Here is a 19,770-nt window from a genome sequence, read left to right on the forward strand (position 1 = left end):
GCAATTATTGGGCGTGGCGGCGCTCCCGGGACCGGCTTAGCAGCAAGAGAGCGATGCGCCTGTTCGATGATGAACATGGGTGAAAAGTTCGTGGTACCAAAGATCTCAGTGATCAGGCGCTCAACGAAGGTCCCCATTCTACCCACATTCGTGGATTCCGGCAGCCCAATAATGCGTATATTGTTCCTCCTGGAGCGTGCCTCCAAATCCTCATTTTTCGCTTGAATTAGGGAGAGGATCTTCTCCATGTTCAAAGCCTTCCGTGCGACATCACTAAATCCATCCTCAGCAGCTGATACCCGTTGTTCCATCTCACCCATGCGGGCGTTTTGTTTTTTGAGCTGAGAGGACATGTGGTCCAATCGATGATTTACTGCTGCCATTGTGCCTTCTATAGACTGGAGGCTGCGTTGCATGGCCAGGAGGGTAGTTTCCATGGTGGGTTGCTCAGCCCCAGGGGCATCCGCTTCAGAGTCCGAGGCGGTTTTATTGGGTGCCCTAGGCGTCTTCCACGCTTCAAATGTTAGGCGCGGTTGTGATTTGTCAGTCCTGCCCATGATGTCGTCCACAAATGCCTCTCCTTTACAGTGATACTGTCTCCCCTATACCAGGAAAGGGAGACCACCAAGCCAAAACCGCAGAGGGCGCGAAATCCTAGTCCCCTTGCCCCAGGCAGCGGCAGAGACCTAGCCCAAGGTCCGCGTGGCCGTAATAGATCAGCTACTGCCCAGAGTCAGTGTGCAGGCCCAAGCAGATATGCGGGCGATATAGTATGGCATCCAGCAGTCTGCACGCTCTCAAACACAGAGGAGCTCACAGTCACTTAGGCCTCGTCCCCGCTCCTCCACCGAGCCCAGGGACCGATACCCTCAGCCCCACTGGGGGAACAAAGACTGCACCCTCTCTCAGCAAGGGCGCTTCACTCCACAGCAAGGCAGCCCACAGTCACGAATGCATTGACCAGAGGGGCCCCACACAGCTATCCACAAAGCAATTGGTAAAGCGCTCAGGAGTAGAAATATGTCCAATATAAAAAGTTCCAGGTCACGATCACTAGCCGCTACTGCCTCACTTCAGGCCGACTCTTTCGCTGCAACCAACATATCAGACCAATGTTGCCATCCACCCGGGGGCTGGCTCCCAAATCTCGGCGTAAGGCAGCTCCGACATGCAGGGCCACAAGGCAAGCAACTCCCAGAGGCCGCGCTGCCTAAACCTCCCGCGAGCAACCCGAGAGCCCCAGCACACTGCGACGGAGCCCAGGCAACAGCCAGCGCCAGGAACGCCCCCGCCTCCACGGATGCCAGCCCAGCGCCCGCCGCGTCCCACTCACCGCCACCGGTGCCCGGCTCCCAGGCGCCGCCGTCTGCGGTTGTTCTTCTCTCCGCCCTGCGCCCCCAGTACTCAGCCGCAAGCCACGCCGATGTCGAGAGGGCCGAAAGCAGCCTTCTTCACTCCTCCGCACGGCCACCGACAGTTATTCGCAGCAGGGAGCTGGTGTGTCGCAGGCACCAATCGTGCCGCCGCCAACGCGACACAGGATAGGGAGACCAGCATTATCTAGGCTCACCGGGCGCGGCCATTTCGCGCCACCAAGGGTGCAGGCCAAATTATCACTTCTCTGGGCTGGAAGGCGACCCACGGGCACAGCAACGTGGGCAGGGTGTCTTCCTCTCCAGGCACACTCACTCTGGACCCCAGATGTGACGGATTAATCAAGGATATGAAGGATTGCAGCTTGGCCGGGCAGAGCCTCACGAAAGTGCGGCCATCTTGCCGTGCGCCCACTTACTTAGAAATAGTTGCATGTGATCTCTGCTCATCTCTGTCTCCCATCTGTTGCTGGCACCACTCCTGCTGTGTTGGGCTCAGACTGTGCATCTTCATCATCATAATCCTCAATATCTGTTAATTCTACTGCTGTTCCTTTCCTAGTGGCAAGTTTGTGCAACATTGCGCAAGTTGCATTTATTTTACAGCAGATGGGGGGTGAGTGCTGACATGCGCCTCCGCTTTTGTGTAGGCAGCGGAACCTGCTTTTTAACAGCCCAAAGGTGCGCTCCACGACGTTGCGTGTAGATTTGTGTGCCACGTTGAAATGTCTCTCCCTCTGTGCAAAAGAGAGCCATTACTCACATGCACAACAACACCTACATCTGCAATATCTATCTGGGTGTGTCACAGTGTTTTACCTAGCAGGTATCCTTCTCCAAATTCCCCCGCTGTCAGGCGTGTGTAGATCCCACTGTTCTGGAAGATGTAGGATTCGTGGGTGCTTCCTGGGAATTTGGCCACGGTGTCTGTGATTATGTTGGCAGCATCACAGATTACCTGCACATTTATTGATTGTGTGGACTTTCTGTTCCTGTAGATGTACTCAGTAGTGGCTGCAGGTGGGCAGATTGGGATGTGTGTGCCATCAATGCAGCCAATCACATCTGGAAACTGTGCCATTTGGTAAAAGTCAGTCTTGGTCTTCAGCAGTTCCGCATGTGTGTCAGGGAAGCTGATGTAATGATGCATTCTCTGCATCATGGCCTCCAGGAACTTCCTATAGAAACGGGACAGGCAGCTCTGGGACACCCCACCTATCGCAGCTATCACCCCCTGGTAACTGCCAGATGCAAGCAGGTGTAGGCTACAGAGTACCTGCACATGTGGTGGTATGGCATGCGCCCTAGGTGTTGGGTGCTCCAGGAGTGGGTGCAGGTCTCTTATCAGGTCTAGGATGGTGTGGGGGTGTAGCCTGTACCTTTCATGGATCTCTGCCTCAGTAAGTTGGAAGAGTGTGGTCCGCTGTCTGTAGACTTGCTCCTCCCGTCTCCAGTTCCTCTCTCCTCTCTCCTGCTGCCTGTAGCCGTAGCCGCCTTGCTATCACATAGAAAGCCGCCATTCGGATCACACTGTTGCGTTTTGAAGCCTGTTTTATGGCCTGCACCTGGTTACCACCTGCTTTCAATCCATGGTAATTACCGACTCTTAAGTACAGAATTTCATGAAATTCTGTATTTTCGAAGTTACCTACATATCCTCATTTTTACCGTTTCTTATTTACCGATTCGGTAAATAAGGATTCGGTAAATACAGATTTGGTAATTTAGAATTTGGTAATGATGAATCGGTATTTACCGATTCATATTTACCAAATCCTTACTTTTGGCCTCCTACATCTCAAATGCCTAAATACCGGTCGGTAACGGCACATTTACTGAATTTCGGATGTTACCGACAGGTATTTAGCTACCTACATATGGCCCTAAACATTTTTCAGATGACTCCTGAAAGGAGCAAGAGGAACATGTATTAGCATCTTGATACCTGTCAGGCTTCAAGATATTGCCACGGTTTCTCAAATTATATTTTCTCTCTGTGTGTTCCTGTTGAGGAAACCCACCTCGTGACTGTGTTTTGTTTTGTTTACGCTTCGTTTATTGTCCCATTACTTTTTTGAAGAATGGGGTGCTTGCTTAAGGTTAGCTTTTTCCAAACTGCTCTTAACTATTGGTTTCCCAGGTTTGGCTCCCAGATTATCTCTACCTAGTGAGTCATATATTTATTTCCATACAGGAACACGGCGACCCGGGAGTACGCAGCTTCTCTGCACTTGCGATCGTCAGACATTCGGCAAACGTGTGGTAGTCTCATTGAGTTCGCACTCGACTCCTAGTCACCACACTACTTGATACCATCCTTAGAATTGAACGGTCTTTACGATTGTGACACATATTACCTACACGTTCTACTTGGATCATTCACATTGAGCATCCGCTTCAGAATATAGGGTGTGTTCGTCATTTCCCTGTATTATTACAATCAAGGTTACGGGCCCTGCTGGGTCGGAAGTATCACCAGCAGAGCAACCTCCTGGTTTGATATGGCCACGGATAGCCCTGAGGATTCGCGCAAGCGATGAAACACGCGTCGGCTGGCTGTCTAACACAATAAAATACTTCATCGGACTATTCTCCTACAGGAGATCCCTACAATTTTCTGTTGCTTTGTTTATCTGTATACTGTCTTATGAATGTACATTACGTTTGTTTGATTTCTTGTGAGTGCATAGGGTACTCCTGTTATTCCTATAGTTGGTAGTTTTCTACTAACTGTCGAGTGGTTCTAAAGGTTTTCCACTCACCCAGTTGCACCACCTCTTTACAACGCGACATACTTTAATGCGTCCACAGTTGGCTGTGCACCCTTTGCTAATCTGACACTAAAAACCTTTCAGGATTTGTCTACTTTTTTGATAAGTGGACCAAGTCTCATGTTTTCTGTGGTATGGGCTAGAGCGCCTTTAAACCAATTAATATGCTCTTGGTAAACTAATGGGACTTCCATGTCCACGTATGGGAAATACTCTTCAGGTGGTTCATCTTCAATGTAAGTGTGAAACAACCGTGTGCGTGCTTCAGCAGGCGGGAAACCCAAGAGTAGAATACCTCTGTTCTGAATGCTTCGTGTGCATTGACCATGAAGGTAACATCTCCACTCGTTGCCGAGGCCATGTTTGTAATAGTTTTATAAGTGCCTGTCTGCAATTTTCTGTAATATTTAGAGCAACTAGCTGTGTTTCAATGTCCTCACCCACTTCTCCGTTTACGGACATTGTATGAAGAGAAAAGGTATTTTAATTAAATGAATTTTATGGAGATATGGTATGCACAATGTGGTACATTTTTAATCCTTCAAGCTTGCATAACCTGCAGCCAATACATAGGGTATACCTACACAGCTGAGGCGGATTTCCCTTCCCACTACGGATATCTCCGGTTAATGAGCGTGGTCTCAGAGAAAGCACAACTGAACTACTCAGATTGACCGTTAACTAAGAACCCAACCAACGTTGGTAGCCCCTTGTCGTGTAGTTCCTACTAATCTGTAGGAACTGCGCATTTATTGAACAACATAAACTAGGAGCTTGGTGCCTAGACTGATTCCTGACACCTCCGCTTGATTTGTTGGCCTATAGACCAGCTAGCTCACAGTGCCACTGTAAGCCCCCCTAACCTTACCAGCGAGAGAATGGTTTCTGTTAACCACTGAACCTGACAACCTTGACTTTTCAGGGATCGTGGAAACAGTACAGAACCTTTCGCTCAGTCACTCGTGCTCACATATTCTCAGAGAAGTATACAGAGAATAAACAGTGGGACGTTTTCAATAAGTTTTATTGAACCAACATTATTCTTATATAAAATATGTGTGCTGCAATGATTAGTAGGCAGAAGCGGATAAAAGTGATTATGAGCACCAAATGCGTAAATAATAGATATAGTTCTACCATGGTGCTAAAGCAATGTATATATACAGGCATATAACACAAGGCAGTAATCCAGCGTACTAAAACCCTACTCTAAGTGTACCTAGAGTGTGTGTAAGTGTAGAGCCAAGAATCCCCCCAAGGGACGATCCAACCCTATTACCTGATGAGAGACAATGAAGGACCCCGTCTTGGTCATGAACTGGACACCCCTCATGGGATGTCAGACCGCTGCTCGGTGAAGTCTCAGCATGCAGGAACCCTCGGTGTCAGCTGAAGTGCCTCCTCTACTAATCTATTGGGATGATCATCTTATATAATAGAAAATAGCCTTGCGATGTGCGTATAGATTAGTGATGTTATGGATATGTAGATAGCCCTGTCGCCGTGTGGATGAAGATAGAGATGACATTTGTACATAGTGCGAAAAGAGAATTTGTACATGATGTTCAGGGCATTGTGATAATGTTGCGCAAAGCTAGATATGTAACAAGTTTAGTTTCGTGGAAACGAATACAACATTGTTGTGCATGCAAATATGTGCAAAGGTCCACGGCTGAAATGTTATTGTGAGGACAATGTAAGAAATAAGCTGCTTAGCTACATCGGCCTAACTCTGGAATATAACATTACCACATCTAAAACACAACCCTTTACTTTTCTGCACATTCTTATCTTAAAAACAGGCATATGCTTAGAACTGACAACATTAACATCTTGTGTTTCAGATTTTTTGGAAGCATTACGTCGCAATTCAGCAACACATGACTGAGAATGTTCGATTTGTTTTGCTGTAAAGTATGGCTGATTATGAGCTGACACAACAACAATAGGAGAGGTAGGGAAAATCAAGGACACTCTCTCAATCCCCAGTTAGATACAAATAAACAAGAACAGAGAGGTCTGATCAATCTCTGAAAACCACAAAGACGGAGTCTAATAAGGTTCACACACCCACTTTGGGTGGGAAAGAAAGCCCTCACACACCGACCTAGTCAGTGTCATGCTTCATCATCGGGCCCCACCAAAGAGGCCGAGTGCCTCTTTGGTGTGCTGCGACGCCAGAAAGACTGCGGAGCTGGTTATGTGAGAAGGGCGTGCTATAAAATAAAGTAAAGGTTAATAGTGCCTGAAAAGGGTATCCAAAAAGTAAATTTTAATAAGTGATCCCTAAGGCACAGAGCAAGGAGTATTATGTGTCTGAATTTAGCTGCCAAGGTATTAGGATTGGTTAAATTCAGAAATACTAATATTAATCATTATCAGTCAACATGTTTCTGCCATATGGGTGGTTTCAATTTACCAAGGCATTCGTCAGGACTCAACCCCGGCGGTATGGACTCTCTAATCGCCCACCCTAACCTGGGGACGTGAAAGTGAAAATTAAAAAGGTGAAAAAGTGCTTAAAAATGAAGAGCGGGTTGCTCATTCAAAAAAACTCCAGATTTTGGAGTGTTACAGCACCTGTAACGTGAAAGACATAGACAAACAGAAGACAAACATACATATTATTAATATCAGCCTTACTGTTTAATCATAGTGCTCATAATCTGTGGCATATATGGTGTTCCCAAAGTAAACACTAATTATTAACACCATCCGAATAGCCCCGAGGGGATGATATCGAATAACTCTGGGAGGTGAAGTGCTAGAGGTGTCTATTTACAAGAATTAATCTAAAAGGGTTAAAAACACGATCTGTGTACTCCTTATGAAGGGATCAATGGACCAAAGGGTCAGTGACCCCTCACGATGGTATCTCAAACTAATATCTCACTTTAAAACAGGGCGCTACTTGCACCATGGGTCTCGGGAGGGGGGTTGGAGCGAACCTGGCACATCCTGCAAGGAAAAGAGGTATGGTTGAAAATACCATGTACACGAGTAAACACTTAGCTTGTTTTGCAGGATTTCGGCGATCTCGACAGCGTGGTGTACTCACGCCCTCAGTGCTCTCAACCCACTGTAAACCTAGCTGTGGCCTCAATACCGGACCCCGAAGATGAAAAAACGGGCCCGGTAGCTGAGTGTTTAAAGGTTTCCAAACCACGCGTCCTGCTCTTCCGGGTGGGCGTGTCCCGCCAGACCGAGGCTTGGAACACGCCCGCCCTGCCTGGGGAGGCGCGGCCGGGATCCAGAAGGAGGCTTGACTGCCATAACCAATCGGATCAGCGTGTGTGCCGCTAGCATGTTGTTAGGCACTGAATTGATCTAAGTTCATTAATTGTGCATCTTGCTAAAATCATTTACGTTTGCAGAAATACTGTCTAGATAGACCTTGATCCACTGGAAATTTTGAATGCCAGAGCACATGTTTTTATTTGTTATATGTCATTGGGGAATATAAAGAGCCATTAAGGATTTGGTAATGGCTAATTCAGAGTTAGGAGAAAGGAATACTTCGGTTGAAGTAGACACTGTAGAGAACATATGAACAAGGTCACATGGGTTTATGGGTAAATCACTGTGTGAATGCCACTAAATAGATGGGAAAGTTCTCAGATGGTTATAATATGGGTGTGAGAAGCTCAAGATAGTACTGTATTCCACGGGATGTCATCGTTCAGGCCGTTTGAATTAGTGCCCACGCGATACACCCAGCGTTGCTCCTTTTCAAAGAGTCTGCTGGTTATGTTAGTTGTGCCACTTACAACTTCAATTATCGTCCACCTCATGTCATTTGGAGTATGGTTACTGTCCAGAAAATGACGGCTCAGTTTGGTAGTCACTTTTTTGCATCTGACATTGCTCCGATGTTCGCAGATACGTTGTTTTATCTTGCGTGTGGTCATGCCAACATAACGAAGCTGGCAGGGGCAAGTAATCAGGCATCTTCGGGGTCCGGTATTGAGGCCACAGCTAGGTTTACAGCGGGTTGAGAGCACTGAGGGCGTGAGTACACCACGCTGTCGAGATCGCCGAAATCCTGCCAAACAAGCTAAGTGTTTACTCGTGTACATGGTATTTTCAACCATACCTCTTTTCCTTGCAGGATGTGCCAGGTTCGCTCCAACCCCCCTCCCGAGACCCATGGTGCAAGTAGCGCCGTGTTTTAAAGTGAGATATTAGTTTGAGATACCATCGTGAGGGGTCACTGACCCTTTGGTCCATTGATCCCTTCATAAGGAGTACACAGATCGTGTTTTTAACCCTTTTAGATTAATTCTTGTAAATAGACACCTCTAGCACTTCATCTCCCAGAGTTATTCGATATCATCCCCTCGGGGCTATTCGGATGGTGTTAATAATTAGTGTTTACTTTGGGAACACCATATATGCCACAGATTATGGAGCACTATGATTAAACAGTAAGGCTGATATTAATAATATGTATGTTTGTCTTCTGTTTGTCTATGTCTTTCACGTTACAGGTGCTGTAACACTCCAAAATCTGGAGTTTTTTTGAATGAGCAACCCGCTCTTCATTTTTAAGCACTTTTTCACCTTTTTAATTTTCACTTTCACGTCCCCAGGTTAGGGTGGGCGATTAGAGAGTCCATACCGCCGGGGTTTAGTCCTGACGAATGCCTTGGTAAATTGAAACCACCCATATGGCAGAAACATGTTGACTGATAATGATTAATATTAGTATTTCTGAATTTAACCAATCCTAATACCTTGGCAGCTAAATTCAGACACATAATACTCCTTGCTCTGTGCCTTAGGGATCACTTATTAAAATTTACCTTTTTGGATACCCTTTTCAGGCACTAATAACCTTTACTTTATTTCATAGCACGCCCTTCTCACATAACCAGCTCCGCAGTCTTTCTGGCGTCGCAGCACACCAAAGAGGCACTCGGCCTCTTTGGTGGGGCCCGATGATGAAGCATGACACTGACTAGGTCGGTGTGTGAGGGCTTTCTTTCCCACCCAAAGTGGGTGTGTGAACCTTATTAGACTCCGTCTTTGTGGTTTTCAGAGATTGATCAGACCTCTCTGTTCTTGTTTATTTGTATCTAACTGGGGATTGAAAGAGTGTCCTTGATTTTCCCTACCTCTCCTATTGTTGTTGTGTATCCTAGCAGCGCATAGCTGTGAGAGCTCTTTTTACTCCAGGCAAGATATACCCTCTTCGCCTGTTTTTAATTCATACTCCTTTCTCCTCACTTTGATACTTCACCATGGCGAACATGGGCCTGACATATTCTGAATCAGAAATTGAGGAATTGATGTCGGATCCTGCAATATTCGCAGATCCACAAATTTCGCAAGCAATAGCTAACACCACTGAATGGGAAAATCTCACAGAGAAAAAAAGAGAGCACATCCGTACCATACTCCACGGTACTATCCTTAAACAATACCTCGTGTCCAACTCAGCACCAAAAGGTTTGCTGGTCACAAATGCCCCTCGCATCTTTCTCAACGATGCGACCTTTAGAAAAGACTGGGCCATGATCGCGTGGCATTGCACGCGCGACTGGTTAGTCTTAATAATAAAAACAGCGCTCAGACTTTCTGAGGCACTAATGGTGGAAATAAGGGAAACCGAATCCAACTTTAAGGCGACAATTACCGGATTTAAGAAACGGTTGGACGAACTCAATAAGGAACTTAATGAGTACAAAGACAACCTGATGCAGTCAAAAGCAACGAAACTGCAAAAAGATCAAAAGAAATTTGACTTTGAAAAGGTGTATCCCTATTCTGCTGCAACTTTCACCCCACCAACCCGGAATGCTAATAAATCTGATCACTCAGACGATGATTCGTCCAACAGCAGTGGATCAAGCAACAGCTCATTTAAACAAACAAAGGGAAGAGGCAATCGTGGCAATAGGAATAATAGGGGCAGGCAAGGGAACCAGGGCCAGCACCAACAATGGCAACCACCACAAATGATGATGGGCCCTCCCCCCTATGCCTTCCAACAGCCACAATATCCTTTTTTGGGCTGGAACCCAGGCTTTATGCCCCCAGTAAATTTAAAAAACCAGTACAGACAGCCTTTTTTAGAGAGTGGCAGGAGGGGCAGAGGAAAAAGGAGAGGAAACAACCAAGTATCCTGGGAGGAGGACGACTCGGTAGCCAACCACACTCGCAGCAACCAACAACCAGGAACGAGCGGGATGTGAGTCTAGTGACTAACTTATCTGCAAAAGAATTAACACCTATTGAAACTCAGGTACTCGAGAAAGGCTTAGGATTTGTTCCTAAAGCGAGACCTGATAGGTTCAAGCTACATTGCGAACTTGCTGGGTTTTTTCGGAAACTAAAACTAAAAGCATTCTTTGAAGGGAAGGATGACCCAAATGAGGCAATGAGGAAGGGTGATACGGGACTGAGACCAAGTTCAACTTTCACCCCTCCCCCACACACCGTACCTGCGGCAATCGTAGCATTCGAGCAGGCTGTATTCAAAGACCTGGAATCTTGCGAAAACCCCAAAGTATTTGGCAACTTCAGTACCGCTGAATATCAAGCATTACAACAACTGCAAAACGATACCACAATAACCATCAAGCCGGCGGACAAAGGTGGAGGCATTGTCATCCAAGACACTACTGACTACGAGAGGACCTGTAATCAACTACTTGGGGATACCCGTAACTATACCCCACTGACAACAGACCCTACTGCAGCTATCACCAGTAAAATCACGACCCTTGTCCAACAGGCTGAGGAACAAGGTCACCTGTCCAAAAACGAGGCAGCATTTTTGAAGAACACTAACAGTATCATACCATACTTCTATACATTACCGAAAATGCACAAAAACAGGTTGCCACCCCCTGGGCGTCCTATCGTCTCAGGTATCGGATCTCTCTTGGAGCCCCTGTCACAATTCTGTGACTATTTCCTAAAACCCTTAGTACAATCCACTCCTACTTATCTCAAAGACACCAAAAGCCTCTTACGACTACTATCGGATGTGACCTTCCCAGAAAATTCAGTCACCTTGGTGACTTTGGATGTGGAAAGCCTCTACACGAGTATCCCACAGGACGATACTATTAGAGTCCTGGCAGAATCTTTAGACTCGATCGAATGGGAGTATCAGACACCCAAGGCTTTTATCATCGATTGTTCCACCATAGCCCTAAAAGAGAATTTCTTTTCTTTTAAAGACAGGCTATTTCTTCAGTGCTCAGGGACATCCATGGGCAGCATTTTTGCTCCTAGTGTGGCCGGGTTGTATGTAGCTGATTTTGAGGCTAAACACATTCTGCCACCTACTTTAGCCTTTTCGTCATCAATGCTCTTATGGAAGCGCTACATAGATGACATTTTGCTCCTTTGGTCAGGGAGTGATACCGACCTGGAATCCTTTTTGTTATGGATTAACACTCTAGACCACAACTTGAGGTTCACCAATACCAAAAGCAGATCAGAGATAGTCTTCCTCGACGTTGTAATCTCTGTGAATGGAACTGGACTTACAACCAAGACCTACCACAAGCCTTCAGCAAGAAACAACCTTCTGGAGTTTAGCAGTTTACATCCTCGCCCTCTGAAAGAGAATCTCCCCTATGGGCAATATCTCAGACTGAGGAGAAACTGCAGTTCCCTTTCTGACTTCAAAGAACAGTCCTCGAGTCTCACGGAAAAACTGAAAGATAGAGGTTATCCAGCGCCAATCCTAACCAAGGGATTTAAGAGAGCAAGGAATCAACCCAGAGAAGCGCTGTTAGAAGAAAAGATCAACAACTCTGATTCAATACCCCTCACATGTGTTACAACATACAACAGCCTCTCCAATTTGATGAAAAAATCAATCAATAAACATTGGAACATATTGACTTCGTATAAAGAGAACTGGGAGAAACCCCTCTTCTCTTTCAAAAAAGGACGGAGCCTGAGGGATGCCTTGGTGCACACTCGCCCTAAGGAAAAGCCACCCCATGCTACACCTACAGTCACCGCTGCATGGGGTATGCCAAGAGTCATCGGGCATTACCCGTGCTCTGACTGTAGTGTTTGCCACCTAACTGAAGCAACCAAAACTCTGTCGCTTGAAGCAGGAAAGGTATGGACACAAAGAGAACATACTAATTGCAACACAATTAATGTTGTCTACCTGATTACTTGCCCCTGCCAGCTTCGTTATGTTGGCATGACCACACGCAAGATAAAACAACGTATCTGCGAACATCGGAGCAATGTCAGATCCAAAAAAGTGACTACCAAACTGAGCCGTCATTTTCTGGACAGTAACCATACTCCAAATGACATGAGGTGGACGATAATTGAAGTTGTAAGTGGCACAACTAACATAACCAGCAGACTCTTTGAAAAGGAGCAACGCTGGGTGTATCGCTTGGGCACTAATTCAAACGGCCTGAACGATGACATCCCGTGGAATACAGTACTATCTTGAGCTTCTCACACCCATATTATAACCATCTGAGAACTTTCCCATCTATTTAGTGGCATTCACACAGTGATTTACCCATAAACCCATGTGACCTTGTTCATATGTTCTCTACAGTGTCTACTTTAACCGAAGTATTCCTTTCTCCTAACTCTGAATTAGCCATTACCAAATCCTTAATGGCTCTTTATATTCCCCAATGACATATAACAAATAAAAACATGTGTTCTGGCATTCAAAATTTCCAGTGGATCAAGGTCTATCTAGACAGTATTTCTGCAAACGTAAATGATTTTAGCAAGATGCACAATTAATGAACTTAGATCAATTCAGTGCCTAACAACGTGCTAGCGGCACACACGCTGATCCGATTGGTTATGGCAGTCAAGCCTCCTTCTGGATCCCGGCCGCGCCTCCCCAGGCAGGGCGGACGTGTTCCAAGCCTCGGTCTGGCGGGACACGCCCACCCGGAAGAGCAGGACGCCCGGTTTGGAAACCTTTAAACACTCAGCTACCGGCCCCGTTTTTTCATCTTCGGGGTCCGGTATTGAGGCCACAGCTAGGTTTACAGCGGGTTGAGAGCACTGAGGGCGTGAGTACACCACGCTGTCGAGATCGCCGAAATCCTGCAAAACAAGCTAAGTGTTTACTCGTGTACATGGTATTTTCAACCATACCTCTTTTCCTTGCAGGATGTGCCAGGTTCGCTCCAACCCCCCTCCCGAGACCCATGGTGCAAGTAGCGCCCTGTTTCAAAGTGAGATATTAGTTTGAGATACCATTGTGAGGGGTCACTGACCCTTTGGTCCATTGATCCCTTCATAAGGAGTACACAGATCGTGTTTTTAACCCTTTTAGATTAATTCTTGTAAATAGACACCTCTAGCACTTCACCTCCCAGAGTTATTCGATATCATCCCCTCGGGGCTATTCGGATGGTGGTAATAATTAGTGTTTACTTTGGGAACACCATATATGCCACAGATTATGGAGTACTATGATTAAACAGTAAGGCTGATATTAATAATATGTATGTTTGTCTTCTGTTTGTCTATGTCTTTCACGTTACAGGTGCTGTAACACTCCAAAATCTGGAGTTTTTTTGAATGAGCAACCCGCTCTTCATTTTTAAGCACTTTTTCACCTTTTTAATTTTCACTTTCACGTCCCCAGGTTAGGGTGGGCGATTAGAGAGTCCATACCGCCGGGGTTTAGTCCTGACGAATGCCTTGGTAAATTGAAACCACCCATATGGCAGAAACATGTTGACTGATAATGATTAATATTAGTATTTCTGAATTTAACCAATCCTAATACCTTGGCAGCTAAATTCAGACACATAATACTCCTTGCTCTGTGCCTTAGGGATCACTTATTAAAATTTACTTTTTGGATACCCTTTTCAGCCACTATTACCCTTTACTTTATTTCATAGCACGCCCTTCTCACATAACCAGCTCCGCAGTCTTTCTGGCGTCGCAGCACACCAAAGAGGCACTCGGCCTCTTTGGTGGGGCCCGATGATGAAGCATGACACTGACTAGGTCGGTGTGTGAGGGCTTTCTTTCCCACCCAAAGTGGGTGTGTGAACCTTATTAGACTCCGTCTTTGTGGTTTTCAGAGATTGATCAGAACTCTCTGTTCTTGTGTATTTGATTATGAGCTGAACCAGCAATAAGCAAAGTTAATTGCCATGCTCTCCAGCAGGAGGAATGTAATGTAATGTAATGTAGTATACTTGTAAAGCGCACAGCTGCCCCAGCAACGGGGCGTCCCGGCGCTGTATAACTCTGGGGAACCAGTCCTGGCTTTCCCTGTGGGATGGTCCCTTGCTGGGAGTCCCCAAGGTGGGGCCAGGCATCCCCGGAATTGGTGGGGCCGTTGTGGAGATTAGGCAAGCTAATGCCCAGAGTTGCCGAGTGGAACCCCTGATTAGAGTAAGCACCGAAGCGAGAATTATCGAGTCCTCTGACCAAGGTCCACGACCCTGCCGCGTCGGGAATTGAACCCTGGTCCCGGGCTGACTTCTGCTCTCAGGCCTGCCGCCTCTAACCAGTGAGCCACACTACTCCACATAGAATAGAGACCTCCACACAGAATAGAGCCATTAACAGTGCTTGACCTAGTTTCTGGGAAAGGAAGGGGTGGGGAGGAAATCTGCATCTGTTAATTAGCTTGCACACTGCACCTGGCTGGGACACACCAGGCCCACAGAAACAAAGGTGGAGGGCCAGACCTCTGGGGGCCAAAACAAGAGGGTATTGCCTTTGAAGTATTGGTGAGAAGGGATTGGGCAGCTTTTTCACTAAGGGATGGAGCTGAGGCTCTCAGGGAAGTTCTGCCCACAGGCAACTTGAAGTCACTATATTGGATTGTCCCAGAATGCTGTGCAGGAGAGTTAAGACAGGGGTGGAGTGAAAATGTAGCACCCTATGACTGGCGTGGGGTACCTGGCTCCTAGAACTAGGATAGATTTCTCAGGGGCCATTGGCAGTGGCCCCCTTATGCTCCCTGAGATACGGTTGGGATAATAGATGAATTGGTGGTCCTTTGTTGGTTCTGCTGGACCTTCGGTGGACTGGCCTTCAACTCTGTTGCTGACACATAGGTACCCTGCAAGAAGGCCTGGAGGTTATGGGGCCTGGGGAGTACGGCAGTTAGGATGGTCTGCTTGATGGCTGTGGAGGGGCTGCAGAAGACGTCTCCCAAGCAGTACAGAGTGTCAGGAGCAGATATAGAGGATAGGTCTAGTACATGGATGCTAAATACCCAGTTGCCTGCAAAAGCACCCTTCAAAGTCCAGGAGTTGACAAGCAAAATGCTCATGGAGGCTATTGCTGGCCACCAGGAGCAAACTGAGCCCAAGAATGGCTGGAGATACAGCCTGGTCCTCCAGGAGGGTCAGACAGAGAACAACGTATGCTGCACATCTGACAGGCATCTTGAAATTCCCCCAAGGAGGGCTAAGCCCCTGGGGGTCCACACAATTACAGGAATTTGTTGTGAAAGTGAAGGAAGTGTGACTGGGTCCCCTCCCTGAGCACAGCTTTGCCACTGTGAGTCCCCAGACTACTCAGGGATCCCATATCCCAAGACTGAGATACAAGGGATGAACAAGTTGACAGATCCCATGCCCATGTCTGCCCCCAGGAAGAGCAAGGGCTCTACCGCCATGTTTTAAGCATGTTTGGGGAGGAGGCTGCAAGAAATGCAGCAGCTCACCAGGAATGTTTTATGAAAACTAGCCCTTATTGTCCCAGGGGGTTATATTCATGCTCCTGGGAGAGGTTTTGATGATTTTTAAAGCAGTCCCTGAGCCCGCCTAGAAGTATAGCGATTCCTGTTGGCTGGTACTATGACTGCACCTGAAGTCTAATCAAGGTAAAAGTAAGTCTTTGGGATAAAGCTTGAATGCAGGGCTTGAACTTCAATGGTACTGGATGACAATGCAAGAATTAACTGTATCATGAATTCTAATGACTGTGGTATTACTCAATTGACTTAATTGAGTCATAAAATGTATTGCATGTTGGTACTGTCCCTGTTGACTTCAGGGGGGTTACATTGTTGAATTATAACATGTAGCAGCTTATACTTATGTGGTGACACATTGACAAAGCAGTAGGCCTGCCTTATTGATAATTACATCCCCTTATATTGTGCATAAAGTTAGGTGGAGGGTATTGTGGGCATAGGGTTCAGGATCCATGAGAGATGTAACGAGATATGAGGATGTCACCAAATGTATTTCCGTCAAACTGATTGTATATATTTATGTAATTTAATACATAGTATTTAGTCTTCTTGTGCGTATGTGTGTGTAATAAAAGTATGTTTAGACAGTTTTTGTTGCGTACTAGCGAGCTGGGGTTACTAGCCTACTTCACTTCCCCCAGTAGGTTTTGGACTGCTCTATGTTGCTACCCTGAGAGAGTCAATTGCGACAGTGGGGTACTTGCTTCCAGGTTAAAATAAACTGTGGACTTATTACTCATGAATGACTTCCATCCTTCTCAAATAATTATCCAATTTCTTACACCGGGCATCAGTTAAATCCTGGTTTCTACATCTGGGGAGCAAAAATTCCAATGCATGAGGCATATACAAAGTCAGGAGGTGTCCCAATACATTATCAGACAGCTGCTGCAGCAATGGCGCGTAGACACCCTGGAAGGCCTGCCACAACAGGATCCAGCACAGCTGTGAAGTATGCAACTGGACGTTGTTAGTCACTGTGGCGCTGTATCATTATAGACAATGAGCACCCTTTCCTTTCTCTACAGTTTAGGAAGAATTATTTATCATTAGCAGGCATTCCTAAGGTTGAGAGAGAACATAGTGCATACTTCAGTTTCAATGATGCATTCTGACACTCTTCTGACCAGGGCAAGGGATCGAGCATATCAAAGAGGGTCAATCTCTGAGGTGTCTTGGCTGCGAGAGACATTTTGTATCCACTCACTACTGTAACCTGTCATTCCAAGAACCCACCATACTACTCTTCAGGTATGGGGATGTGTGGCTGGCAGAACTGCTGATAGCCTCTGCTAGGACACCTTCTGCATTCCTTTTTAGGTTTTGCCTAGCGAAAGCTGCGCTCTGCGCAGCTTTTTCGCGCAGGCGAAATCCTGTTGAGAACTGTAGGGTGCTTTGGGTCGGCCCTCGTCATTGATTGGCTGGCTCCGTAAACGGAGCCTTGCCATTGGACGAGGGGCCTGTCCGTCAATGCCGGACCAGACACGGGGGCGTTCCTGACATTCTTTGCCTTTTGCCGACGTCACGCGACGCCGGGAACGCCCCCGAGTCTGGTCCGGCATTGCCGGCACTTCTGCGTCTCTCCTGCCCCGTGACTGGCCGGCCGGCCAATCCTAGCGCGGCCGGCCGGAAGTGCCCGCCCCCCGCAGCCCGGGGAAGAAGGAGAGGAAGACGGCAAGCACTATGGCGGCGCCCGCGGGGAGACCGGAGAAGTGCCTCTCCAACCTGCCGCTCTAGCTGATTCACAGCATCCCTCCAGCTCTCAGGCCGTGCAATCAGGCTCTCGACGCTGCCTGCCGCAGGTCACACCGCCCTCCCGACAGCCCAGCCCGCCTCAGATCGGAGTGAAGTGCAAATCAATATGGTAATTACATTCCCATGCTGAACCGCAGCCAGGCTGGTGTGGCGGGAGCTCCGAGCCTCAAGTCTTCGCTTCCAGGCGCTGCATTGCGGTTACACCTTTTCTGATCCATTCTCGGCAGGCAGCGCTTGGGGACATCTCAGAGTCCCCGGTCTCGCTTCAAGGCGCTGCATTGCATACATCCTCTCCTTACATAAGTATCTTTCGTTCCCTTTTTGTAGGGGAGGAGGTGCGAAGCCTCTCGAGGCGCTATGTTCCCGTCCTCCTGCGCTCTGAAAGTTGGTGATCTTCGCCCAGCCGAGCCCGTTTCGAGGCGCTGTATTGCCTTTTCTCCTTGCCCCCTCTTCTCATGGGCGGGTTGCGGCCGCTTCTCGAGGCACTGTGTCCCTGTCATTCTGTGCTCCGAGGGATAGTGATGTAGACACAACTGAGCCGGTTTCAAGGCGCTATGTCCCTGTCCTCCGCCTGTACTCTGAGGGTTGGTGATCTGCGCCCAGCTGAGCCGGCTTCAAGGCGCTGTGGCACCTCCGCCTCTTCTCTCGCCTCTCCCCCGTCCGCTCCACCCTCTCGGGGGTACCTCGAGGGTGGGGGGCGGGTACCCCCGAGGCCCGGAGCCCTCCCAGAGCCCTCCCGGAGCCCGCGGGGCTGGCCCGGCTCCAGGCACACCAGCGCCTCACAATCGCGGCTTGTAGCGAAGTGCCTCTCCAACCTGCCGCTCTAGCTGATTCACAGCATCCCTCCAGCTCTCAGGCCGTGCAATCAGGCTCTCGACGCTGCCTGCCGCAGGTCACACCGCCCTCCCGACAGCCCAGCCCGCCTCAGATCGGAGTGAAGTGCAAATCAATATGGTAATTACATTCCCATGCTGAACCGCAGCCAGGCTGGTGTGTAATAGGCTTCAACACATTGACAAAGCCAACAGCTCTTACATAGGCGGGACCTGGCTTTGCCAATGCTTGCTATATATTTTCAGTTTTATATAGGCTATCTCGACCGAAGGTATTGGAGCGCTTTATATGAGCAGCGGTGACATCACACGCGGTCACATCCTATTTCAGGCACAGGAGATATAGTGGTGTGCCGAGGATCACAGGATGTTGAGACGATGCGAGACTCGAACTTGTTTCTTCAGTGCCACAGTCAGCCGCTCTGGTCCTTAGGCCACGTCCTCGCGGTGTTGCCTTCCCATCCGATATTACTCTTGTGGATTGTGGGGTACGCTTCAAAGCGCTGCACGTACCCCTCCCCCCCCCCCCCCCCCCCCTCCTCCATGTCGTCCTGTGGATGTGGGCGACTCTGAAGCCCATGGTCCGCTTCAAGGCGCTGCACCAGGGTCTACAGACATGTCCAAGGTCAGAGTCAAGGTGACCCCGTTGAACCCGGCTCCCTGGCCGTCCTCCGCCGAAGCCTTAACCCCAGCCCTCTCCCCCCGCCCCCACCGCGTTGACAGGCCAGAGTCTGTCTTCAAGGCGCTGCATTAAGTGTATACCAACTTTGGCACTTTCTATGCAGAGGGTGGGTGTGGCGGGAGCTCCGAGCCTCAAGTCTTCGCTTCCAGGCGCTGCATTGCGGTTACACCTTTTCTGATCCATTCTCGGCAGGCAGCGCTTGGGGACATCTCAGAGTCCCCGGTCTCGCTTCAAGGCGCTGCATTGCATACATCCTCTCCTTACATAAGTATCTTTCGTTCCCTTTTTGTAGGGGAGGAGGTGCGAAGCCTCTCGAGGCGCTATGAAGATTAATAAATGTTTTATATTTTTTTACTTTCTATGTCTGTCTGTTACATGGTTACAAGACGGGGGATCTTAAATGATTTTATATCTATGTATTTTATGGTCCCTGCCCTTTCCCAGCCTGTCCTCTCCCAGCCTGTCCACTTCCAGCCTGTCCTTTCCCAGCCTGTCCTTTCCCAGCCTTTAAACTTCCAGCCTGTCCACTTCCAGCCTGCCCTCTCCCAACCTGCCCTCTCCCAACCTGCCCTCTCCCAACCTGCCCTCTCCCAGCCTGCCCTCTCCCAGACTGTCCCCTCCCTGCCCTCTCCCAGCCTGTCCCCTCCCTGCTCTCTCCTAGCCTGTCCTC

Source organism: Lissotriton helveticus, chromosome 12, assembly GCF_964261635.1.
Source record: "Lissotriton helveticus chromosome 12, aLisHel1.1, whole genome shotgun sequence".
In the NCBI taxonomy this organism is placed as follows: Eukaryota; Metazoa; Chordata; class Amphibia; order Caudata; family Salamandridae; genus Lissotriton; species Lissotriton helveticus.